The sequence below is a fragment of the Maylandia zebra genome, linkage group LG13 (genome assembly GCF_041146795.1).
Source record: "Maylandia zebra isolate NMK-2024a linkage group LG13, Mzebra_GT3a, whole genome shotgun sequence".
Taxonomy (NCBI): domain Eukaryota; kingdom Metazoa; phylum Chordata; class Actinopteri; order Cichliformes; family Cichlidae; genus Maylandia; species Maylandia zebra.
Genome location: NC_135179.1, coordinates 12,330,569 through 12,357,192, shown reverse-complemented (window position 1 = coordinate 12,357,192; position 26,624 = coordinate 12,330,569). Strand labels below are relative to the sequence as shown.

At 43.8% G+C, this 26,624-nt stretch overlaps 1 long non-coding RNA gene across 1 annotated transcript; it reads right to left on the bottom strand.

Moving 5' to 3' along the window:
* Window positions 1-225: 225 nt before the first annotated feature.
* On the bottom strand, window positions 226-26,624 carry LOC143421690 (uncharacterized). The gene is made up of 3 exons (XR_013101253.1): window positions 26,487-26,624; window positions 25,420-25,525; window positions 226-1,134 (listed from the first exon to the last, which is right to left on the bottom strand). It is a non-coding gene; the product is annotated as an uncharacterized LOC143421690 (long non-coding RNA).

Below are 26,624 nucleotides of genomic sequence, written 5' to 3'. Positions count from 1 at the left end.
ATCGGACGCCACACAGCATTCTGATGGCTGTTTATGATTTTTTTTATTTGTGAAACACACAGAAGCGCTCAGCTTTGGCACCAGTGTCCCAGCACAGTCAGCTTTTCAGCTGTCCTCGCATGCGTCTCTTTCTTCTGGTCTCCGACGTCAGTATAAAGAACAGGAAACCTCGTTACATGGATCACCTGTTCCTTCAACCTCCCTGGTACTGCAGCTTGAGCTCACTGCACCACGCCTCCTCTGCAGCTGAGCCAGGGACCACACCTCCGCCACACTGTGCTAATTGCTACTACTCAAGAAAAAATAAATAAAAATCACACCAACATTCTGGTGGCACTATTTATTTATCTTGACCAAAAAAAGCAGCTTCACATCAAAACAATGTTGGGGCTTTTGCTTAAGGAAACACTGATCAACAGTGACAGTCCTGCACCAAAACTTCAGCACCACAGACAGTGCCCTGGATATCAAACACAAAAAAGCAAGGAACTGGCTGCAGTGTGTGAGATGACAGATGTCACTTAATAGCTCACACATAGAAGGACTTGTTAGGTCCCTTCTTAGTTCAGGTTAACCAAAAACCTCTGATCTGAGGGACATGTGGGTGGGTTGCCCACTCACCACTAAAATACTGTTTTTAACCACTGACAGCAGCTTGTTCAGTTGCGGCTCGTGGTCTATCTTACTAAAGTTGGAAACAGGTATGATTTGTGTTTTCACTGACATGTGATACACAAAGTATGAACTCTGCTCTATATACTTAGTGAATAAACTAGCAGAGCTCTTAAGTGCTTAAGAGGAAAGGCTAGTCTGTTACTGGCTTTCTATATACCTATATAACCTCAATGCACCTTTTATTCTCTTTTTATTCAAGGAAAAAATGTTTGTAAAACTCATGAAAAAACTGGATGCAACAATATTCAATACCGGAACATACAGGAATCAATTCATCCACCTTCTTCCGTTTATCCGGGGCCCGGCCGCGGGGGCGGCAGCCTAAGCAGAGAAGCCCAGACCTCCCTCTCCCCAGCCGCCTCCTCCAGCTTGTCCGGGGGAACGTGGGGCCTGGCCGAGCACAGCCCAAAAAAGGAACATGGCCCCATCTTCCTGCAGGCTCACCACCCACAAGAGGCTCTGTAAGGGTCAGGAGCAGAGGCCCTGGTCGATATATCCCCGGATACCAAGACTAGCATGTAAGAATATGTGGCTCTGAAATATTTTTCCTCCTAGGTTTTAGACACACTGTGAGATTTATAGTTACATAGCATGGCCTGACATAACAGTTCTATCAAGAGAACATTCAAACAATATTTTGGTTAGGACAAATCACAATAGCCATAACTGAAATGTCAGTAAAACAACATTATTTTTAAAACTCATAAAGTGAAAAAGTAACAAGTAAAAAAAAAAAAAGTAAAGACAGCTTTTGTTTGTTTCTATGCATGAACCAACAATTAAATTGCTTTGTGGAATTTCTTGAGAAATACATCAAGCAGCACAGTTCAGACAGCTTCTGAATTAATATTTTACACATCATCAACATCTTCAGCAAAACTGACAAGACGGACTCCTGAGGATAGAGTTTAAAGTGCACTTTGATGCCACTGTCTAACCAGTAAGCTATGTAGTAAATCAAATTCCCTAAAAAATAAAGATTTTCTTTGATGCATTTACCGTCCAGTCGTGTAAAACATCTCAAATCAAACAAATAATGAGCATTTCCACGTAACATTAAAATTTTATCTGCTGCCCTTTTCCAGAAGCTGAAATGCTTATCAAATTCAGAATCAGGGAGCTGGAGTCCATTACAGCTGCTATAGGGCAGAACATGTTGTGATTCACGAGTCTGGTGACTATTACTCATAATTCATAAAACCAGTGACATTTTAACACAGAACAGAATGAACTTTTATGGCTTCTTGGTACTCTCAGCTGATATGTATTTGTCCTTGTTTTGCTGGTTTCATCCCAATAAATCAATTCTTCTCACTCCTGGATGAAATGTTATTTGCACAAAACAAGACCACACCATGAGCATTTAAGGCATTTTAATTGTTACTAATAAGGGACGATCATGATTTGTTTATTTCATCCAAACTGTGAGGTGAGAAGAAGACAAACACAGAACTCAGTTTAAGGAGTGTAAGATCTGCAAGCATGGTTTGGACTAACTGGGCCTTTGGGGGCTGCTGTGCTGCAGGGCAGCAGCTGGCTACTGGGCACAATTTACTCATTTCAAACTTCCTTCACGGGAGATGTTTTTCCACATAAAGTAGCTGATTAGTTTGTTAGAATATGAAGAGGCTGTTACAGTAGCATTCCCGACGACAACGCTCATCTCAGTGCCGCCTAGCTTAGGCTCCCAGTGGAACATCAGTCTGTCACACTCCTGACAACCTCACCACAAGAGGTTTCTCATGGCTGCGATTCACTGCCTCTCAACCCTCCCTCTTTCTGTTTTGAGTGGGCAGACGGGACTAAGAGGAAGATCATCCCTCTGGTTTTAATTAGGCTTTTTAATTAGAGAGCTGAGATGCTTTTCCCACAGACTTGAACTGACGTAACACATGAGCAGAGGTGATAGCAAAGGGAGGGTGAGTGTGTCACGGCCAGCGCCTCCAAGATCTGCCAAACCGAATTCCCACTAACTATTTGCTTTGAGCGAAAGTCTGCAAGTGAAAATAGATTTTCAACTTTCCTTAAGGCACATTTAAAAAAACAAAAGACACATGATCTAAAGTTGGGGAAGTAATCATTTGATCCCTGCTAAATTTGCTCACTTACAAAGAAATGAATTGTTTGATATGTTGATCCAAAGAACACCGTCGTCACACTCAAGCACAGAGGTGGAAACATTATGCTTTGGGGCTGTACATGTACATAAAATCTTGGACAAGAACCTCCTTCCTTCAGCTACAAGACTGAAAATGGGTCATGGATGGGTCTTCCAGAATGACAGTGAACCAAAGCATAGAAATAGGAAACAAAGGAGTGACTAAAGAAGGAACACATTAAAACAATGGAGTGGTCTAGGCAGTCTCCAAACCTCAATCCTATAGAAAATCCCTATATAGAAGCTGAAACATTGAGTTGCCACATAGAATCCAAAAAGCATAAAGGATTTACAGAGTTTCTTAATAAGAAGTGGGCAAAATACCCACTGAGATGTGTGCAAACCTGATGACCATCTAACTGCTAAGTCATGTTTTCCTAACTAATTTCAATTAATGACTTGCCTGCCGTGGTGGTAATCCCCGAACCAAATGGTGGACACCAGAGGTGAAGGGAGCCACTAGGCTGAAGAAGGAGTCCTATCGGGCTTGGTTAGCCTGTGGGACTCCGGAGGCAGCCGACAGGTATCGACAGGCCAAGCGGAATGCGGCTCGGGCAGTGGCTGAAGCAAAAACTCGGGTGTGGGAGGAGTTCGGAGAGGCCATGGAAAAAGACTTTCGGACTGCCTCGAAGAGATTCTGGCAAACCGTCAGACGTCTCAGGAGGGGAAAGCGGTGCTCTACCTGCACTGTGTATAGTGCTGGCGGAGCGCTGCTGACGTCGACTGAGAAAATTGTCAGGCGGTGGAAGGAATACTTCGAGGACCTCCTTAATCCCACTGACACGTCTTCCGAGGAGGAAGCAGAGTCTGGGGATGAGGGGAATGACCCACCAATTTCCGGGGGCGAGGTCACTGAGGCAGTTAAACAACTCCTTGGTGGCAGAGCCCCTGGTGTTGATGAGGTCCGCCCCGAGTTCCTGAAGGCTCTGGACGTTGTAGGGCTGTCCTGGTTGACACGCATCTGCAATGTTGCGTGGAGATCAGGGGCAGTACCTGTGGACTGGCAGACCGGGGTGGTGGTCCCCATCTTTAAGAAAGGGGACCGGAGGGTGTGTTCCAACTACAGGGGGATCACACTCCTCAGCCTCCCTGGGAAAGTCTATGCCAGGGTGCTGGAAAGGAGAGTTCGTCCGTTAGTCGAACCTCGGATACAGGAGGAACAATGCGGTTTCCGTCCTGGTCGCGGAACACTGGACCAGCTCTTTATCCTCTCCAGGATACTTGAGGGTGCATGGGAGTTTGCCCAACCAGTCTACATGTGTTTTGTGGACTTGGAGAAGGCATTCGACCGTGTCCCTCGGGGTGTCCTGTGGGAGGTGTTGCGGGAATATGGGGTGTCTGGCCCATTGCTACGGGCCATTCGATCCCTATATTACCGTTGCAAGAGCTTGGTTCGCATTGCCGGCAATAAGTCGGACTCGTTCCCGGTGGGTGATGGGCTCCGCCAGGGCTGCCCTTTGTCACCGGTTCTGTTCATAATTTTTATGGACAGGATTTCTAGGCGCAGCCAAGTGGCGGAGGGCTTTCGCTTTGGTGGCCTCAGAATCTCATCTCTGATTTTTGCAGATGATGTGGTTCTGTTGGCTTCATCGGGTGAGGGCCTCCAGCTCGCACTGGAACGGTTCGCAGCCGAGTGTGAAACAGCGGGAATGAGGATCAGCACCTCCAAATCTGAGGCCATGGTTCTCAGCCGGAAAAGGGTGGAGTGCCCACTCCGGGTCGGAGATGAGTTCCTGCCCCAAGTGGAGGAGTTCAAGTATCTCGGGGTCTTGTTCGCGAGTGATGGGAGAAGGGAGCCGGAGATCGACAGACGGATTGGGGCTGCAGCTGCAGTAATGCGGACGCTGCACCGGTCCGTCGTGGTGAAGAGGGAGCTGAGTGTAAAAGCGAAGCTCTCAATTTACCGGTCGGTCTACGTCCCTACCCTCACCTATGGCCACGAGCTGTGGGTAGTGACCGAAAGAACGAGATCGCGGATACAAGCGGCAGAAATGAGCTTCCTCCGAAGGGTGGCTGGCCTCTCCCTTAGAGATAGGGTGAGAAGTTCGGCCATCCGGGAGGGGCTCAGAGTAGAGCAGCTGCTGCTCCACATCGAAAGGAGCCAGCTGAGGTGGTTCGGGCATCTGACAAGGATGCCCCCTGGGCGCCTCCTGGGTGAGGTGTTCCAGGCATGTCCCACCGGGAGGAGGCCCCGGGGCAGACCCAGGACACGCTGGAGAGATTATATCTCTCGGCTGGCCTGGGAACGCCTTGGTATTCCCCCGGATAAGCTGGAGGAGGTGGCTGGGGAGAGGGAGGTCTGGGCCTCTTTGCTTAGGCTGCTGCCCCCGCGACCCGGCCCCGGACAAAGCGAATGAGGATGGATGGACTTGCAAATAAATTCACAACTTGTGTGTCACAGGCAGCGGGAGCTGACTGTGTGTAGAGTGAATACTGGACCCAAAAAAGTGAAAAGTGACTTGAACAAAAAGCAAGCCGTTTATTGTGGCTGATAACAAGAGTACACAAACAAAGCAAAGCAAAGAGGGGAGATAACTACACTAGACCCTAAACTGGAAAAAACTAGACTATCACTGTGACATAAAACATGAGCGTGATTCAGAGCAGGTGCATGCAAGAAACGATGAGGAAAAACATGAGCATGAGCAAGACCTGAGCTGAACACGTGGGGAAACAGCTGACACAAATGAACATAACAATATCACAGGGGAAGAGTAAAACTAAACACATTGAACAAAGAAACACAAGACTTTCAAAATAAAACAGGAAACCCTAAGAGACATAGACGTGACACAGGCCTGACAACATAAAACACGCAGACAAGAAATACATGACACTAAAACATAAACTAGACTAAACTCAAGGCAAACAAATAATAATCCTATAACTCAGCATTATCCCAGGATATGACATACAGTGGGGCAAAAAAGTATTTAGTCAGCCACCGATTGTGCAAGTTCCCCCACTTAAAATGATGACAGAGGTCAGTAATTTGCACCAGAGGTACACTTCAACTGTGAGAGACAGAATGTGAAAAAAAAAAAATCCATGAATCCACATGGTAGGATTTGTAAAGAATTTATTCGTAAATCAGGGTGGAAAATAAGTATTTGGTCAATAACAAAAATACAACTCAATACTTTGTAACATAACCTTTGTTGGCAATAACAGAGGTCAAACGTTTACTATAGGTCTTTACCAGGTTTGCACACACAGTAGCTGGTATTTTGGCCCATTCCTCCATGCAGATCTTCTCGAGGGCAGTGATGTTTTGGGGCTGTCGCCGAGCAACACGGACTTTCAACTCCCGCCACAGATTTTTTATGGGGTTGAGGTCTGGAGACTGGCTAGGCCACTCCAGGACTTTCAAATGCTTCTTACGGAGCCACTCCTTTGTTGCCCGGGCGGTGTGTTTTGGATCATTGTCATGTTGGAAGACCCAGCCTCGTTTCATCTTCAAAGTTCTCACTGATGGAAGGAGGTTTTGGCTCAAAATCTCACGATACATGGCCCCATTCATTCTGTCCTTAACACGGATCAGTCGTCCTGTCCCCTTGGCAGAAAAACAGCCCCATAGCATGATGTTTCCACCCCCATGCTTCACAGTAGGTATGGTGTTCTTGGGATGCAACTCAGTATTCTTCTTCCTCCAAACACGACAAGTTGAGTTTATACCAAAAAGTTCTACTTTGGTTTCATCTGACCACATGACATTCTCCCAATCCTCTGCTGTATCATCCATGTGCTCTCTGGCAAACTTCAGACGGGCCTGGACATGCACTGGCTTCAGCAGCGGAACACGTCTGGCACTGCGGGATTTGATTCCCTGCCGTTGTAGTGTGTTACTGATGGTGACCTTTGTTACTTTGGTCCCAGCTCTCTGCAGGTCATTCACCAGGTCCCCCCGTGTGGTTCTGGGATCTTTGCTCACCGTTCTCATGATCATTTTGACCCCACGGGATGAGATCTTGCGTCGAGCCCCAGATCGAGGGAGATTATCAGTGGTCTTGTATGTCTTCCATTTTCTGATGATTGCTCCCACAGTTGATTTTTGCACACCAAGCTGCTTGCCTATTGTAGATTCACTCTTCCCAGTCTGGTGCAGGTCTACAATACTTTTCCTGGTGTCCTTCGAAAGCTCTTTGGTCTTGGCCATGGCTGAGTTTGGAGTCTGACTGTTTGAGGCTGTGGACAGGTGTCTTTTATACAGATGATGAGTTCAAACAGGTGCCATTCATACAGGTAACGAGTGGGGGACAGAAAAGCTTCTTACAGAAGACGTTAAAGGTCTGTGAGAGCCAGAGATTTTCCTTGTTTGAGGTGACCAAATACTTATTTTCCACCCTAATTTACGAATAAATTCTTTACAAATCCTACCATGTGAATTCATGGATTTTTTTCACATTCTGTCTCTCACAGTTGAAGTGTACCTCTGGTGCAAATTACTGACCTCTGTCATCATTTTAAGTGGGGGAACTTGCACAATCGGTGACTGACTAAATACTTTTTTGCCCCACTGTAAGAACTCAACATATAACCTGAAAATGCTGGTAACAGACCCACCCCTGACAATGGGTTTTTTCTGAATTTCCTTGGTTGTTTGTTTGGTCCAGAAAAATTAGAGATTCACTGAAATAAAAGCCCAAAAATAAGGTACTATCTGAGGCAATGATGTTTTTGAGATATCTCTGTAAACGGACAAGATTGGACCCAGAAAAATCCAGATACTCATCCATTAAATATACTCATAATATCCTAATATTTATTCTGCTAAACATCTTTCTCTGATCTCTTTGCATATTACCATTCTCTTTGACCATTTCTTTGTAAATGAGCAAACTTACAACAAGGATCAAATAATTATTTTCCCCACTGTAGTGGACATCAATTGTTACGCCCCTAGTCTAGGCGGGTAGGGACGCACATAAGGTTGGAGGAGAGAGAGACCAAATCCCCGCCCTGGTTCCCAAGCCAAACATCCAAACCAGTTGTAAGTAAAAAAAGTGATTTTATTTAAGGACAAGAAGCATAGCTCCGGGGTGAGCCCAGGCCAAAATAATAAACAAAACCAACTAAGTCCCACCAGAAAAGACTAACTAAACCCTAAGAAAGAAAAAAGAACAAACAAATGACAGAGCTATCCCTCGCTCCCTGACCAAGAAAACAGGAGAAAACGATTCCAAAAGAAAAGGCAGCTCACCCCTTCCGCTTCAGCCCACGAGTGCCTAAGCTTACAATTCACACTCCCACAAATACACAAGATAAACGCAGGCTGGGAAAACCAGGGTCAGGACTGCGACGGCTGTCAGGCTACTCGCTCGTTCCACACTCTCTCTCTCTCTCTCTCTGGAGCTGTCAGAGCGGCTTTTTGAATGTGGTCACCTGTTCCATGGTCCAATCAGCTCACTACTCTTCATTAGGGGAGGTACCTGTAGAGAGTCTTAAGCACAGTAAAGAGACACAGAACAAACAGCCCACACAGTGTTCTTATGGCCACAGCCGTAACACCCCCCTTCCCAAAATCAAAGACATCTCCTTTGTAGATGTTTTGGACAGTCATGTTTAAGGGAAAACACGGGATAGGGCATCCGCTAACACATTCTCTGTGCCCTTTTTATGACGGATTTCCAAATTGAAGTCCTGCACCAGGAGGGACCACCTCATCAGCCTTTGGTTCGAGTTCCGCATCCGCATTAGGAATACCAAGGGATTGTGGTCGGTATAAACAATCACAGGCGAGGGACTGCCACCGACATACACCTCGAAATGCTGCAATGCAAACAGCAGAGAGAGGGCCTCTTTCTCAATCGTGCTGTACCCTCGCTGATGGACATTGAATTTCTTTGAGAAATAGCCGATTGGGTGATCCACACCATGATGGTCTTCCTGCAGCAATACGGCACCTGCCCCGTTTGCACTGGCGTCCACTTCCAACTTAAAAGGGCGTGCAAAATCAGGGGCGGCCAGCACTGGCGCACTGCACAGGAGAGTCTTAACAGCCCGGAACGCACTCTGACACGCAGAGGTCCACACAAAAGGTCTCAACACACTAGTGAGGCTAGTGAGAGGTGCGACCACGTCCGCGAAGTTTTGACAGAAACTCCGGTAGTAGCCCACCATGCCGAGGAAACGGCGAAGCTCACGCCTAGTCTGAGGGGCAGGAAAATCCAGTATGGCCTGGATTTTGGCCGAGATAGGGCGCACTTGCCCCTGACCCACCTGCTTTCCTAAGTACGTTACCATGGCTTTACCAAAATCACACTTGGCGAGGTTGAGGGTGAGGGATGCCCTTTCCAAGCGATGGAACACATCAGTGAGTGTCTCCATATGCTCTGACCAGGTGTCTGAATAGACGACAATGTCATCCAAATACACTTCACACTTGCAGACGCCGCCCAGCACGATATTCATGAGCCGTTGAAATGTGGCGGGAGCGTTGCGCAACCCGAAAGGCATGACAGTGTACTGGAGAAAATGGTCAGGAGTAACAAAAGCAGAGATTTCAGCCGCACGTGATGTTAGGGGAACTTGCCAATAGCCCTTTAACAAGTCCAGCTTGGTAACGAAGGTCGCAGAACCGACCCTATCAACACAATCCTCCATTCTGGGCAGAGGATAGGAGTCAGGCTTGGTCACACTGTTCACCTTCCGAAAATCTGTACAAAACCGTGGGGTCTTATCCGCTTTAGGCACTAGGAGACATGGGGAACTCCACGCACTAGAGCTAGGGACAGCAAGACAATTCTCCAACAGATAAGAGACTTCTGTCTGGAAAAGAGCACGCTTAGTGGGATTCACCCGGTAGGCACGCTGTTTGATTGGAGGATGGTCCCCCACATCGATATCATGCTCCAACACGGTGGTACAGGATGGAGTGTCCGAGAAAAGATTAGGATGATTTTCAATCAACCGACACACGTCATTTCGGACATCATCGTCTACCCCAGTTAAATGTGACCTTAAATCACGTAGGATTTCAGAATTCCTAAGTCGTGCGCAGCCCACAGCACAACCGAAAACCAAATCGTCACCTACTGGGTCATACCGAGTTTCGGAAACCGGCACCCCCACAGTCGCAACTGTTGACACACCACCAGCAAAGTAGGGCTTCATCATATTAATATGACACACACGGCACTTTTTCCTTCGCTCTGGGGTGTCGATGACATAATCCGTGTCACTCAATTTCGCCTGCACTGTATACGGACCACTGAACTTGGCCTGGAGGGAAGATCCAGGGACTGGTAAAAGTGTTAAAACTTTATCACCAACCTCAAATTTCTCGCTGCACAGCCTTCACATCAAACTTCCTCTTCATCCTACCTTGTGTTGCACTGAGAGCATCCCGTGCAATTGCGCACGCTTTATGCAAACGCTCTCTGAAAGAGCTCACATAGTCTAACACATTTTCCTTAGGGGCAACAGTGTCGGACAGGAAGTTCTCCTTAAGCAATCGCAAGGGGCCACGCACTGTGTGACCGAACACCAGCTCAGCAGGGCTAAATCCTAACGACTCCTGCACACTTTCTCTCACTGCTAAAAGAAGCAGCGGCAACCCCTCATCCCACTCCTTTTGAGACTCAAGGCAAAATTTCCGCATCATCGATTTCAATGTCTGATGAAACCGCTCGAGCGCACCTTGCGACTCCGGATGATAGGCACTAGATTTCCGATGTTTAATGCCAAGTGACTGCAAAACCTGAGCAAAAATCCTAGACATGAAATTAGAGCCTTGGTCAGTTTGAACAGCTTTTGGTAAACCAAAGATAGAGAAAAAGTTCACCAATGCCTTAACAACTGGTTTAACCTTAAGGGTGCGCAACGGAATTGCCTCGGGAAAACGGGTAGCAACACACATCAGAGTCAAGAGGTACTGGTGACCCGATTTTGTTTTAGGGAGCGGACCAACGCAGTCGATGAGGATGTGTTCAAAAGGTTCCCCTAAAACTGGAATAGGGTGTAATGGAGCGGGTGGAATGACTTGGTTAGGCTTACCACTAATCTGACAGGTGTGACAAGAACGACAATACTGAGCGACGTCATTCTTCAATCCTGGCCAAAAGAAATGACGCAGAATGCGGTGATAGGTTTTCCTAATACCTAAATGTCCAGAAAAACTGTCATGGGCAAGACCAAGAACTTTGGGTCGGTACTGTTGAGGCACCAGAACCTGTTTAAACACATTCCAACCCAAATCACCAGCTGTAGGCGGATACCAAGTACGCATCAACACGTCATCCTCGACACTATAAACACGAGGGTACTGGTCGCTAGAGTTGGCCGCGGAAAAACAACTCACAAGAGTTGGGTCACTCTGCTGTGCCGAAACCAACTCCTTTTTGTTGATTTCCAAAGACAGTTGAGGTGTCACTGATGGGCTGATAGGCAGCATCGCCTCAGAGTCGCCCGTCAGTGGAACACGGGTTTCAGATTCAGACTCCGGACCACCACCAGCACAGAGAAAAGAATCAGATAAATCCACGTCACCGTACTTGCGCCTATGCGCACGAGTTACCGCGCAAGCAGGAAAAACAGAGGAGGAATGCTCCTCAGCGACAGGGTTAGGTAATGAAATATCAGGCACCGGTATCTCAACCACTCTCGGGGTAGAAAACACTTTTCCGTTAGCCAAATCATTCCCCAGAATCATCGCAACTCCGGGCACTGGCAACTGGTCGCGCACGCCAACCGGTACCGAACCCGAAACGAGCGGCGATTGAAGAAACACATTGTGCAATGGCACACGTAGTACATCCATTTTTACACCCCAGACAAGAGCATCCGAACCACAAAAAGAGTCATCAGAAAAAGGTAGAATACCCTTCAAAATAAGAGTCTGCGCGGCCCCAGTGTCACGCAGAATCATGATCGGCACCCGATCCTCCTCTTTTTCATTCAACGAAACAAACCCCTCCGACACAAAAGGGCGGTAGCTCTCATCAAAGCCTTCACTTCCCACTCCATTGCTAGGTGAAGTGGAAGCTGACATAGAACGAACGAAACCCACACTTTTCGGCTTCCTCACCGTGTTGGCCTGCTCCCTGCGCTGTAGTGATGGGCAAGCAGCAACGAGGTGCCCGATTTCATGACAATAAAAACATTTGCGATCTGACATAGGAATAGCAGCAGAACGTGTCTGGCGCTTAGGGGAAACCCTATAACTTCTGACAGGACGAGGTGAGGAAGTGTACTCACGGCGCTCTGTCGAAAGTGCAGCACGATGAGTTAACACAAACTCGTCGGCAAGGACCGCGGCTTTAGACAGTAACCCCACCTTCTGCTCATTAAGATACACGACAATGTTTTCAGGGAGACATGTCTTGAACTCTTCCAGCAGGATCAACTCCTTTAGCTGAGTAAAGTCCTCCGCGTGACTGGCAGCCACCCACTTGTCAAATAAGACAGTTTTCTCACGTGCAAATTCCACAAACGTTTGACTATCAAACTTGCGACAGGCACGAAACTTCTGTCGATACGCCTCTGGGACAAGTTCATAAGCCCGCAAAATAGTGGATTTGACAACCTCATAATCCAAGCTGTCCGCAATAGAAAGACTCGCACAGACCTCCTGCGCTCTTCCCATTAATTTGCATTGCAGCAACAGACTCCAGACGTCCTTTGGCCATTTTAAAGTGGTTGCGATGCGCTCAAAAGCAGTGAAATATGAGTCAACCTCTCCTTCCCTAAAAGGAGGTACCAAAACAACCTGTTTGCTAGCGTTAAACTGGTCTATGGTGGGAGTGTCGGGGAGTGTACTTACAGGAACGGGAGCAGCGTCACTCGCTCGAGAACGATCAAGCTCCATAGCTCGAATGCGGAGATGCATGAGCTCGACTTCCTTAGCCTTAGCCGCCAACTCCACCTCCTTCAAGCGAAGGGCAAGCCTGAGATCCTCCGTCACCAAACCCGCCCCAACCTGGCCAGCCGGGTCAAATACAGGAGACTGAATGGCGACAGGAGCTTCCGCCCCCGACGGCATCCGCCCCTTGGAAGGCTTCGGGACGGCCCCAGCAGCTTCCGCCCCCACTGCCGTCTCCAAACTCCCAGACCCACTCGGCGAGGTTTTCTGCCCCCCAAACACTCCCCTGTCCACCAGTCTCTCCACCAAACAGTGTTTAATTTCCGCCTTCTTAGCATTCAACGGAACATCCACCCTGAATAAGTTAGCCACTACCAACAAATCTGCTTTTGTGCACCGCTCCAACTTTTCAATGGAGGGACGTTGCGCAAAATCATCCATGTCAAACGACATCACGAGCAAAGCGAAAAAGGAAAACACAACACCGCAGACACCCAACCGCATCCGCGCACTCCAGAGCCGCAAAACTCGCGCACGACGTTTCCCCCCCACCACAAACGCAAAAAGGAAACGAACCAATCACACGAACGAAAAGGGACGAGCCCCCATTTATGTTACGCCCCTAGTCTAGGCGGGTAGGGACGCACATAAGGTTGGAGGAGAGAGAGACCAAATCCCCGCCCTGGTTCCCAAGCCAAACATCCAAACCAGTTGTAAGTAAAAAAAGTGATTTTATTTAAGGACAAGAAGCATAGCTCCGGGGTGAGCCCAGGCCAAAATAATAAACAAAACCAACTAAGTCCCACCAGAAAAGACTAACTAAACCCTAAGAAAGAAAAAAGAACAAACAAATGACAGAGCTATCCCTCGCTCCCTGACCAAGAAAACAGGAGAAAACGATTCCAAAAGAAAAGGCAGCTCACCCCTTCCGCTTCAGCCCACGAGTGCCTAAGCTTACAATTCACACTCCCACAAATACACAAGATAAACGCAGGCTGGGAAAACCAGGGTCAGGACTGCGACGGCTGTCAGGCTACTCGCTCGTTCCACACTCTCTCTCTCTCTCTCTCTGGAGCTGTCAGAGCGGCTTTTTGAATGTGGTCACCTGTTCCATGGTCCAATCAGCTCACTACTCTTCATTAGGGGAGGTACCTGTAGAGAGTCTTAAGCACAGTAAAGAGACACAGAACAAACAGCCCACACAGTGTTCTTATGGCCACAGCCGTAACATCAATAAATTAGTTTAAGGTAAAATCGGCTTAATAACTGTGTTATGTTGTATTTCTAAGCCGCCTGTTGTATAAATGTTCTTTTAAAAGAAAACTTGGTTGCCGTTTAAAATGTAAATGGAATGATTTGCAAAACTTTTAAACCCCACGTTTAATTAGTGGAAAGCGGCACAGCAATGCTGAAAATTAGTTTTGCTTTTTAATATATGCTCATGAGGGAGAGAAGAACCACACTCTTGCGAGCGCTCAACAACCTTTACATGTTTGCAACTGTGGAGACAAAAACAATTTTTCTGATTATATTTTTCAGAAGCTTTCTTGAGCCGATGCAGTAATTTCCACTACAGTGCCACCTGAGGGCCTGGAGATTGTTTTCATCTTTATCTATTGTCTACAGAAATTTCTCTGGTAACGCTTGCAATGTTATTATGCACTGCAGGTGATAAAATCCCCAAATTCTTTGGATTAACACTGAGAAATGTTTTTCTCAACTCAACTATTTGTGAACCTGGCTTCAGAGTGATGAACCCCTACCTATCGCTTCTACTAAACACTCGGCTCTCTCTCTTTATGGGCTTTCAGGCACAGTGTGACGTGCTGTGATGGGGTCACTGAGTACAAACCAAATGCATAGCGTTTTCTGAGAATTTCATGGACTAATAAAATAAAACCAATAATAAAATATCCTGTTCGAAAAGCTATTCCTTTTTACCTCATTAGCTCAAGAAACTTTAAGCTGTTGAGGGTTAATATAAAGTTTAATAAGGTGTGAGTCATCCTTTGACATACACATGTAAGGGGGGGGGGGGGGGGGGGGGGGGGGGCAGTAACTGCATCTCAGCAATTGTAGTAATTACATACATTTCACATCATGGATTTCATGGATTACTGACATTTCCACAAATTGCTCCATCTTTAACATGTGATGATTCACTTTTGTGAACTGTAGTTGGTGGAAATTGTGGTCTGAATGTGCTGAATACTCCTCGCCTGTGGCACAGATTAAAAAAACAAAAAAGTCTGAAGTAAAAAGAGGAAAAAATAGGCAAAAATAGTAAAAATAAAGGATTGTTAAAAAATGTGCATATGTTCACACCTCAGAACACAAGAAAAAACGTCAAATGTAATCATGAAAGTACTTTACAGGCCACAGCCCCACCAGTTTTCTTGTGCATCATAGTGCTGCAGTGGTTACCACTGTTGCTGCATATCTGTCACGGTTTGCAGGGGCAGACCGTGTGTGGGCGTGTGAGGACCCAGGAGCAGACACAGGCCACAGACCACAACTAACTTGAACAAAAAGCAAGCTTTTCATTACGGCTGATAATCAGGTCAACAAAACAAGGCAGCAAGCACAGAGGCAAAACTAAACTGGAACCTAAACTGGGGAGAACTGAAAACTAAGAAAGCTGAGACTTGACTATGACAACTAGGAAGACAATGACAAGGGGACTGTGATGACTATGAACATGACTTTGTGCAGGAACATGAAGGACTATGAACTTATACATGAACAAGCAACATGAAGATGACCTGCACAGAGTCCTGAAACCTGACATGAGGGGTGATCAGGGGTGATGACACATGGGGTGATCAGGGGAAGTGGAGACACATGAGACACATGAGTACACAGCTGACTAGAATGAAACATAATGACAACAAGGCGGAGTGTAAGACTAAATACGCAGTACAAAGAAACACAAGACCTTTCAATAAAAAACAGGCAACATGGGGACACGAACCAACAGGGAATACTTAACACAGGTGTGACCACATAAAGCAGAGGTGGGCAACTCCAGGCCCCGAGGGCCGTGTCCTGCAGGTTTTAGATATCACCCTGGGTCACCTGAATCACATGATTAGTTCATTACCAAGCCCCTGGAGAACTTCAGGACATGTTGAGGAGGTAATTTAGTCATTTGAATCAGCTGTGTTGGATCAAGGATATATCTAAAACCTGCAGGACACCGACCATTGAGGCCTGGAGTAGCCCACCCCTGACATAAAGGGTTCCAATAAACAAGGAACTAAAGAAACCTAGAAGCTAAAACCAAAAGAATGAAATATAATGAATATCAAAAAACAAGAAAAACTCAGAACGCTGGGTCACACGACCCAGGACCATGACAACATCAAGAAGTTTGCTGGTCATTGTCACCACTTTTTTCTCGGTGGAGTTTGCAAGCTCTCCCTGCATCCGTTTCTTCCACATTCTCTGGCTTCCTCCCACAGTTCAGTGGCAACTTAGGTTAACTGAATGCTAAATGCTTGAAGTGCTGTACGAATGAACATTTAAACATGGCTTGTAGCGGTCAGTAAGACTAGAAAAGTGCTGTATACACTCACCAGACACATTATTAGGTACATCATATGAACACAAATATATAATAAGCCAAACATATGGCAGCAATCCAGTGCACTAAAGCATGTAGATGCGCTCAAGATGACCTGTTGAGGAAGAAATGTGATTTAATGGATTCTGAACATTGCAATGTTATTGGTCTTGACAGCTACAAGCTGACAGGAAAGCAGTAACTCAAATAACCACTCATTACAACCAAGGTATGTAAAAGAGCATCTCTGAATGTACAACACATTAAACCTTGAAGTAGACGGGCACCTGCAGAAGACCACACTGGGTGCTGCTCCTGTCAGCTAAGAGCAGGAAACTAAGGCTATAGTTTGCACGGGCTCATCAAAATTCAAGAAAAGAGATATGAAAAGTGTTCCCTTGTCTGATGAATCTAAATCTTTATTGGAACATTTGGATGGCAGGGTCAGAATTGGATGTAAACAGCATGATAGCTCCATCCTGCCTTGTATCAATAGGTCAGACTGGTTGGGGATGGTGTAATGGAGCAGGGGATATCTTTTTGCACACTTTGGAACCTTTAGTATCAACTTAGCCAAAGGAGCTTGCAAAGAAAAGCGTCTGGACTTCTTTAAGTTGCTTGAAGACGTTTCACCTCTCATCCGAGAAGCTTCTTCAGTTCTAAGGTCAAATGGTGGAGAGTCCCAGATATAAACCTAGTGGGAGTGACCCCCCACAGAGGGACAAAAGGACCCCCTGATGATCCTCTAATCGCCTGAGCCAAGGTGGGAAACTGGGCGTGGGTCCCAATCAGCCAGAGTTTCGGGTGTGTTCATTGTGAAACCTGGCCCCACCTTATCATGCGAATTCCTGAGGTCAGATGGCCCAGGATGTGAGTGGGCGTTAAGGCGTCTGGGGAGGGAACTCAAAACTGGATTATAGATGGCAGAGAGTTGGTGTCGTAAACCCCCGCCTCTGTTCAAAGATGGTCGCTCACAGTGGACATAGATGGCTTCTTTCACTCCTCTTTCAAACCATCTGTCCTCTCTGTCCAAAATGTGAACATTGGCATCCTCGAAAGAGTGTCCTTTATCCTTAAGATGCAGATGGACAGCTGAGTCTTGTCCTGTGGAGGTGGCTCTTCTGTGTTGTGCCATGCGCTTGTGAAGTGGCTGTTTGGTCTCTCCAATGTAGAGGTCTGAGCATTCCTCGCTGCACTGTACCGCATACACCACATTGTTAAGTTTGTGTTTTGGCGTTTTGTCTTTCGGGTGAACCAGTTTCTGTCTGTCATTGTCATCCCCTATGTAGCCGGTGTATCAGAGAAACTCAGGAGAGTTTTCTCCAAGCATGACATCCCAGTGTATTTCAGACCCAGCAACACACTCAGACAGAAACTGGTTCACCCGAAAGACAAAACGCCAAAACACAAACTTAACAATGTGGTGTATGCGGTACAGTGCAGCGAGGAATGCTCAGACCTCTACATTGGAGAGACCAAACAGCCACTTCACAAGCGCATGGCACAACACAGAAGAGCCACCTCCACAGGACAAGACTCAGCTGTCCATCTGCATCTTAAGGATAAAGGACACTCTTTCGAGGATGCCAATGTTCACATTTTGGACAGAGAGGACAGATGGTTTGAAAGAGGAGTGAAAGAAGCCATCTATGTCCACTGTGAGCGACCATCTTTGAACAGAGGCGGGGGTTTACGACACCAACTCTCTGCCATCTATAATCCAGTTTTGAGATCCCTTCCCAGACGCCTTAACGCCCACTCACATCCTGGGCCATCTGACCTCAGGAATTCGCATGATAAGGTGGGGCCCGGTTTCACAATGAACACACCCGAAACTCTGGCTGATTGGGACCCACGCCCAGTTTCCCACCTTGGCTCAGGCGATTAGAGGATCATCAGGGGGTCCTTTTGCCCCTCTGTGGGGGGTCACTCCCACTAGGTTTATATCTGGGACTCTCCACCATTTGACCTTAGAACTGAAGAAGCTTCTCGGATGAGAGGTGAAACGTCTTCAAGCAACTTAAAGAAGTCCAGACGCTTTTATTGCAAGCTCCTTTGACTACGATGACCTGGATGACTGAGAACCTTCACAGACATATCAACTTAGCAGCATTTTAAAGCCACAGCCTACATGAGTATTGCGCCTGATCATGTCCATCCCTTTATTACCACACTACACTCATCTTCTAAAGGCTGCTTCTAGAAGCATAACAAGCCATGTTACAAAGCTTCGAATGATCTGAAATTGGGTTGAGTCTCTAAAAAAATGTTTCCAGCATCTCGCTGAATCAGTGCCACATAGAATTAAGGCAAAAGTGGGTCCAACACAGTAAAAGCACTAGTACTAGGCACACCTAATAAAGTGTCCAGTGAGTATAAATGAAAGTTCATTTAATAGTAGAATAGGGTATCTGACAATGTTTGACGTTTGAAGAAGCGCTTTATTTTAGGTACAAGGTCATCTTGCTGTCCAGCTGTTTGTAAGTTATTGTTGCATTTCTCTTTTATCTCTGTAAATGTCAAAGTAGTTATTTTTAATTCTGTTTAGCAAACTATTTATTCGTGTTAACACAATTAAAGGGACTGTAAAAGTGTCATTGTCACTTTCTAAAATCCATAAATAATAGTTTTTTGTTTGTTTGTTGAACAATAAATCATTACATTTTCCCATTTTAGTAACACTGAGCCTGATCCATGTGAATTAACTTGAATTACTTCCTCCAGAAGAATAAAGAGTGTTTTGGGATTGATTCCAGAGAAGACCCAGGTTGAGAGGAAACTTTTTCAAAAATATTAGTTAGGTGATGGTTGCCATGGAAATACTGCAAGATGCAAAAAAATAAAAAAGTAAAAAATAGCCATATATAATAAGTCAATGAAGATGGATTTATTATGGATGTTCTTGACATTTCTTACAGCAGGCTTGGTCATCCAGTTCTAAAGTTAAGCCTTCTGCAGAGTTTTTTCCATCCCCTTGTATTTGTACTCTGCCATGAACTTAGTTTCATTTCCTATTATCTCCAAAATGAGATGATAAAATAAGAACTCAAGAGCCAATCTGAAAACTTGGAAGGTCCTTGAAAAGCTTTAAAGTAAGACATGCACAAAGACCTTCCCAAAATAATAAGACCTCATCAAACAGAGGAACCTAGACTAAAAAAACATTCCCAGTGTTATGTTAGATGAAATAGAGTACAAAAGATGGAAAGATGGTGGGACAGGGTTTTAAGATAAAAATGGAACTCATCCTAAGGAGTGAAAAGGAGACGAGAGCCTAATAATATACTGTCGATGATGAAAATGATTGTTGGTTCCAGGGAAACGAGGCTGTAAAATGCTTCTCCGATGAAAGCAATTCTGAAGCTGAGGGAGGAAATTTTGAAAAAAAAAAAAGAAAAAAAAAAGATCAGCACAGACACAAGTGGAGAAAATGAAAAAAAAAACGGTTTAGTGAAGCCAAAGGCAAGAAATGTAAGCAACAGTGCAGTGGGCAGAAGTTATAGCATCAGCAAATGCAGACTGGCCTAAAAGAATTGTGTATATAAATACACACCCCTGAGGTTTTGCATTTATTAAGGACCTGCTTAAAAATACTGCAGTCATTGTTGTTGATAAATGTCAAATTTATACTCAGATCAGAGTACTTAATGCATTTAATTGAAGTATGACTGGAATTCAGACGATATTAATCTTGGTTGGTTTGGTAACACCTGTTGGTTGTTTTGGGTTTTTTGGCCGGTGTGCGGGGTCTGAAGTGCTGGGAAGGGAATCTCAAGACTGCATTGTAGGTGATTGACAGCTGGTGTTGTAAGCCAACACCGCTGTTCATCCGACATAGATGGCCTCCAGTTTTCAACGTTACACTTTGAAATCAAACCATTTCTGTGTTCTCAATCCAAAATGTGAACACTGGTATCCTTAAAAGAGTGTCCTTTCTCCTTTCCTAAGTGCTTCAACCCCACTCACACTTTTGTCTCAGTTAACCTGAATGGGTCACATGATAAACTGGGCAATCTCACACTGCTTTCACTTTTAACCTCAAAATCTTGACTTATATGATCTGCAGGAAATCTATATCCCAACTTAGGATGTAATCGGAAACCCCTCTCAACTCTACACACGACCATTCAGTTCAGTGCAGGCTGCATCGACCCGACTTGTAGTGACATTTTTCCGGAGGTGCACATCAGGTTTTGTGGAAGGTTACGATGTAGGTTTAAAAGGAGTTTCCGGTTACATTGCATAAGGGTTATATACCATTTGTTCTCAGAACTGAAGAAGCCTAAAAGGTGAGAGGTGAAACATCTTCACAACATCAAGCTTTCAAGACTACCCTGATCTGGATGAATGCTTACACAGACATCACTATGATGAACAGAGCGACAATATGACTCTGGTCTTGCCGAGGAGTTGGAGGTGTGCATCCTGCCACTTGTGACTGCTCCTCTTTGATTTGTTACACTTGTTTTTTAATTATCAACTTGAAAAACTGTTTTTTGTGTTTTTGCTTCTTCTTTTTTTTTATTCTTTTGGAGATTTGTTTTCTTGTGATACCCTCAGGTGGTGAGTATCAAATTAAAGAGAGGGGGATGGTGGGGATGGTGCACTCTGCCACAAATAATGAAAACTGATATGAAGAAGAAAAAACTCCTGATTTAATTTGACCTTATTCATATCACTGAGCACAAGCATCAGAGTTTTCATGTGAGGTTGAGAGAGGAAGATTTTGCAAAGTATGGGGCTCAAGAACATCAGGACCCTGTGGACGAGTTGGGAGTGAAGAGTTGTTTGGAAGACATGAAAGAAGGAACTGAAGACCAGAGTATCAGAGGAGCTGAAGCGGTAATGGGCAGGAAGAGAGGATGCAGAGGAGGATGCAATTATTATTTATTGATGTGATGTACCCTTGGTCAGATAGACATGGGAGTAACCATGGAAACTAAAAAGGGTATGAGTCACAGGTAGCAACATTCGGGTGGGGAGAGGGGGTTGAATGAGGTTTAATCTGCTATCAAAGGCTACATAAAAAAATAAGAAGCCAAAGAAAATTTGTTCTGAATTACTAGTAAAGAATTTATTCTCCAAATACTCAGGTTTTTTCATTCTAGTATCAAATATATTCGATTTATTTGACACATAAATGTGTTTTCGTCAAAAGTTGATGTAAGTAAATTCAATCCTACCGATACAACACAGCTGCTACTCTTTCCCACTTTCAGCCCAGCTGAGTTGATGATTTCTAGTTTACAAAAAAGTAATTTGATTATATTAACACTGGACTTCAGACTTCAACTTTAATGTGAAACAAAACAAATTTAAGTAAATATTGATCCTGGAAAACTCAGAAATATTTCATTAAAATAAATTTTTATGAGTTGGCTGGTATTTATAGGTGGCTTTACCTCATAAGAAGCCATTTAAATTACTCATTAGGGATAAAACACAAATTTCCAGATAGAACTTATAACCTATAAATGTACAACAGAGATGACTCTGAAGAATTTGAAAGTGCATGCTGATAATCTGCCAATAGGAAAATCTTTTATTCCCGTTTTTCTGAAGTCCATTCAAACAACAGTTCAAGAGTTCAAGGAGGCAGAAGTCATGTTTATAATTCTGAAATATTAACCCTTTCACACATAGTGGTCACTACAGTGGACAGCTATTCAAAGGCTGGTTTTCTTGTTTTTGTGTCAGTGTTGATGTTATGCTTGCACATAAACCACTACATTAGACACTGATGTGTATTCATTTGTCAAATTCACAAGTCAAAATGTATGTTGTCCACCTAAGTGGACATGTAAAAAAAACTCTTTGAAAAGTACATGTTTAAAAAAATTAAGTTCAACAATCTTTTTTTCATGCATAAAGATGAATAAAAATACTTAAGTCATAATTCATGCATGAAAGGGTTTAATGAAAATATTATATTCCCCAAAGAAAGATTTCATATGCTTCAAAATTAACAAATTATTTTTTTAATTTTTACAATTAGTGCTAGTGTTAGAAAAAGCCAGTCATGTTTATGATGCACTGAAATTCATTTGTAAGCACGCACCTGCAACTGCTTGACATGTGTCAGTGCTGATGTCACTCTGACATCACTTTTATAATGTGCAAGTTGTATGGTCACACAACACGTGCAGATATACACTATAGGAACAAAACCACTGGCCACCTACAGTTACACCTACATGAGCTGCTCAGAACTAAAGAATCCCCAAAGCAATTACTTTTATGCTCTATGCACTCCTGGTGGCTCCAGTCTGTAGCTTTACACTCTGCAATAATACCACTTTCACTCAGTATAGAAAAATATCTAGGAAACGTCTAAGAAGTATCACGCCACTGTGATAGGCAAGTGCAAGTAATGACTATGAGGCAAAAGCTCAGTCTACAAACTGCTCAAAGTCTGCTGTTTCACACAGTTTATTACACATAGACAGTGTAAAAGATGGACGGTAATTCCAGATTGAAAACTGAAGCTAATGTGAAGCGCTTTAAACCTGCATTCTATCTGAAAGCCACCAGATGGTGATAGCTCTGGTTGAAAAAAGACTGGTCCTAAAGTCCCTGGAAAAAAGCGCCTTTGTTTCACCTCTGTAAACACTGTCCTGCTGAGTTTATTACTTTAGCCACTCGTTTGGGGTAACACAACAAATTAAGACTGTTTGATAAATCTTGGTCTTACCGTGTTTATTAATGGAGAGTTATGTTTGAGATGAAACCACATGATCATTTACTCACAACATGCCAACCAGCAGTCATTAGCCAATGAGCGTATGGTTTTACAGTAAGCTCAGTCTCACTGTCGTCTTGCTTTTTTACAACCAACATGCCAGAAATGCTGATTTTAAGGCTTCAAACTAGAACTTCCGAAACCAGTGGATCGTGTCCATCTTTTATATTCTTATGTCAACTCTTGTCTCTGTTCGATGTCACCGAGAGTGGATCTTCTTTTTATGGTCATACCAGGCACACAGGCGTCGACTGTGACCACAGACGTCCCATCCATCTGCTGTTCGCAGCTTTTGTTTATAAAGGGGAGCAAATCAGAGGAAGGTTTCCCTCAAAAGCTAAAATAATCTTTTTTAGGCAGTATATAAAAAGTGCATATAACATAAACAGGGATTTTTTGTTTGTTTGCAAGCATAGAATTAAGTATTTTCTTAAGTATTTTAATGAATATAATAAGTTACCTTTAAAGAATAGTAATATACAGACTCAACAACAATCTTGTGTTACCTTTTATTTCTTTATATTTTGCAAGGAAAATTGGACATAAAGTGAGATTGTATTGTATTGTAATATTTGGTTTGACCACATTAATTCTTCAACACTGTCTGATCTCTTTTACATATTTCAGGTATGCTTTTACAAGCTTTCTTTTAATTCCCTTAAGCTATTCTCAGTAATAGGACATTCAGAGTTATGCTTTGACTGCCTTTTGTTCTTGTTAGTGATTCCACACAATAATATTGAGGTCGGGGCTCTGAGTAAGCCAGTCTATTACTGATAGTGTTTTTCTATCAATGTTTTTTTTGCTGTTGTTGTTGTTTTCACTGAAAAATGAAGATGTTGCAGATGAGAATTTTTCCAGATGTTTCATGATGGATCTAAATCTGGCTGTGCTTTTCTGTGTTCATAATTTAGTCAACTTTGGCAAGATCTCCAACACAACTGGGGATTCAGACCCAAACCATGACAGAGCCTCCGTCATGTTTTACAGTTGGCTGTATATAGTAATTGTTCTACCTCTCTCCTGACCTGCACTACACATACTGTCATCCTTCCACTTAGACCATTTCCTTTGGACAGTTTTTGTTAAGTCTTCTTCTTCTTCTTCGTCTTCTTCTTCTTCTTTTTTTTTTCCCTTAAACTGTTGAAGGACACATAAGCTAAGATTTGCAAACCTTTCAGCTAATAACTCTTTGGGAATCACCTTGCAAAAATGCTGTCTGTCAAAACTGTGTTATCTTTTTTCATAGATTCACCAAAGAAACGGGAACAATTTATTTTAAAGTGTTTTTGCAACAGGCTTCTAGTAACAAGTGCCTAAAGATACAATATAAAAATGTGGTATTTTATAAGTAGTCTGTTATGTGCGGACACAACACTGGTTAAGTGCCCTTTTACATAGGAATGATGTGACTTGACAAACAAACAAAAAATTTCTGAAAAAAGGAATGAACATCAGTGAAAAAGCTGCTGATGTCCAAAGAAAACTAAGAAACAAAAGCATTTCTCAAAAGCACTTTAACCCTCTCAGGCCCGAATTAAGTTTTGTGTTGCTAATGCACAACCAAGTCCTGCAGTGGTACTTCTGAGTAAAAAAAACTCATAAAACATGTATGTGGGGTAATCAGGTTGTTAGATAGTAAATGGTAAATGGCCTGTATTTGTATAGCGCTTTACTAGTCCCTAAGGACCCCAAAGCGCTTTACACATCCAGTCATCCACCCATTCACACACTGGTGATGGTAAGCTACATTGTAGCCACAGCCAGTTAGGTCTTAACTGTTGCAAATCTGCAATGTCTGCCTGAAGAGGGTTAAAAAACTGAGATGAACATCTAACTCCACATGAAGCAAAATACAAAGAAATGAGTGACAGCTCAAGACGTTTGGACAGTACGGTAGAAAATATATAAAATCTCAATTTATAAAACAGTGTAGATCGTATTCTGTGGGTTTTCTGTCTCATTGCATGCCTATGTTCCATCTAGTTCACAGCAGTGGATGTAAAGTATTGCTATTAAATCTATAAACACACAAGATAGTTTATATAAGGTGTAGCATTTGAGCAATAAAGCAGCTCTTTTTTTCATTATGTCTGGTTCTTACTACAGGACGTAACACACACTACATCTAAGCAATGTCACACAAGCAACAGACCATCTGCAGTTTAATATTTGTTTAAATGTAGCATAAATATATATATATATATATATATATATATATATATATATATATATACATAGAGTGTCACATAAAGTTTACGTCTCCATGTGATTCATGCTTTTCATTTTGTTAGCACACCTACAGCGGCATTTCTACCCCCATCTGAATTTGCTTACATAACACCTATAGGACGACATTTTTTTCCCAGTAATTTCTGGTGACAAGAAATTCTAAATATTCGCCCTGTTCTTTCTGCCAAATATCCCTCACGCTTCCACTTTGTAATGCACATTCTCGGCTGGTCTTTCAAAGATATGTCACTTACCTTCTCAGCTGAATTTATGGGGGGAAAAAATCGAAGAGCTGGCCCACAGCTAACCTTCACTGCTTTATAGATGAATGGGTAGTCACAGTGCAAAGGGAGGTGTGCTCTGTATATAGAAGAGGTGAGTAAAGAGGACAAGAACAAAGAGAGGAAGAAGAAAGAGCACAAACACCAACAAACTGAAAGAATCCAGATCATTTATAAATAGAGATCTCTATTAAGTGTCTGAGAAGACCTGTGGTTGGTTGACTTTTTCCAAGGAAATATATCTTTGAAAGGCAGACATTTGGAAAATATCCTCAACAAGCAGAGATGACATTCCTCGTCCTGAACAAGAGCTGATTTAACAGACAACCCAGGGGGGAAAAAGCAATTTATTGCTTGTATGTGTTGTTTTTTTGTATGGTGTTCAGCATTAGTGTGGAGACAGTCAGTCTTTGAGCAAATAACAAGAAAGATCGCATACCAGACTTAAAGAGGCCGTAACATTTATGAAAGGTGAAAACAGGCCAGCGAGGTGACTTTATTGAGCTACAATTTAGGAAAGAAGTCACAGGAGACTGCTGGTTTTTGTTTGGCTGTTTTTAACCCCGGTTCAGACTCATACTCTGTTTCCTACGACTGTGATGTTTAGTCAGGTATATATTACTTTAACCATGATGATAGACATTTTGTAAACTTAATGGATCACTGAATTTGACGCAAACCTTGATTTTTCTGTTCATCTAAACTTTGTGTGGTATATCCTTAGCAGTGTTGGGACCAGAGATGGGCAGTAACGCGTTACTTGTAACGCGTTACTGTAATCTGATTACTTTTTTCAAGTAACGAGTAAAGTAAGGGATTACTATTGCAAAATCGGTAATTAGATTACCGTTACTTTCCCGTAGGAACGCTGCGTTACTGCGTTACTAAAACCGTGATTTTTTTTGCGAGAATGTCTCATGACAGTGACGTAAGCAAGTGCGACGTTGGTGACAGCAGCTGTGTGCAGATCAACAATGGATCATATATTGAGTGCGGGAGAGAGTATGAGCGTGCAGCGTTTAAAGTGTGGAAGTACTGACCTTACTTTGAGTTTGATTCCATAAAAAGTGACAAAAACATTAGCGTTCATCGTGCGTGGGAAGAAAACTTCTTTTTACAGCGAAAAAAACCCCTAAACTTCCGAGCAAGCACCGAGTAGCTACGACGTGATGGGAAAC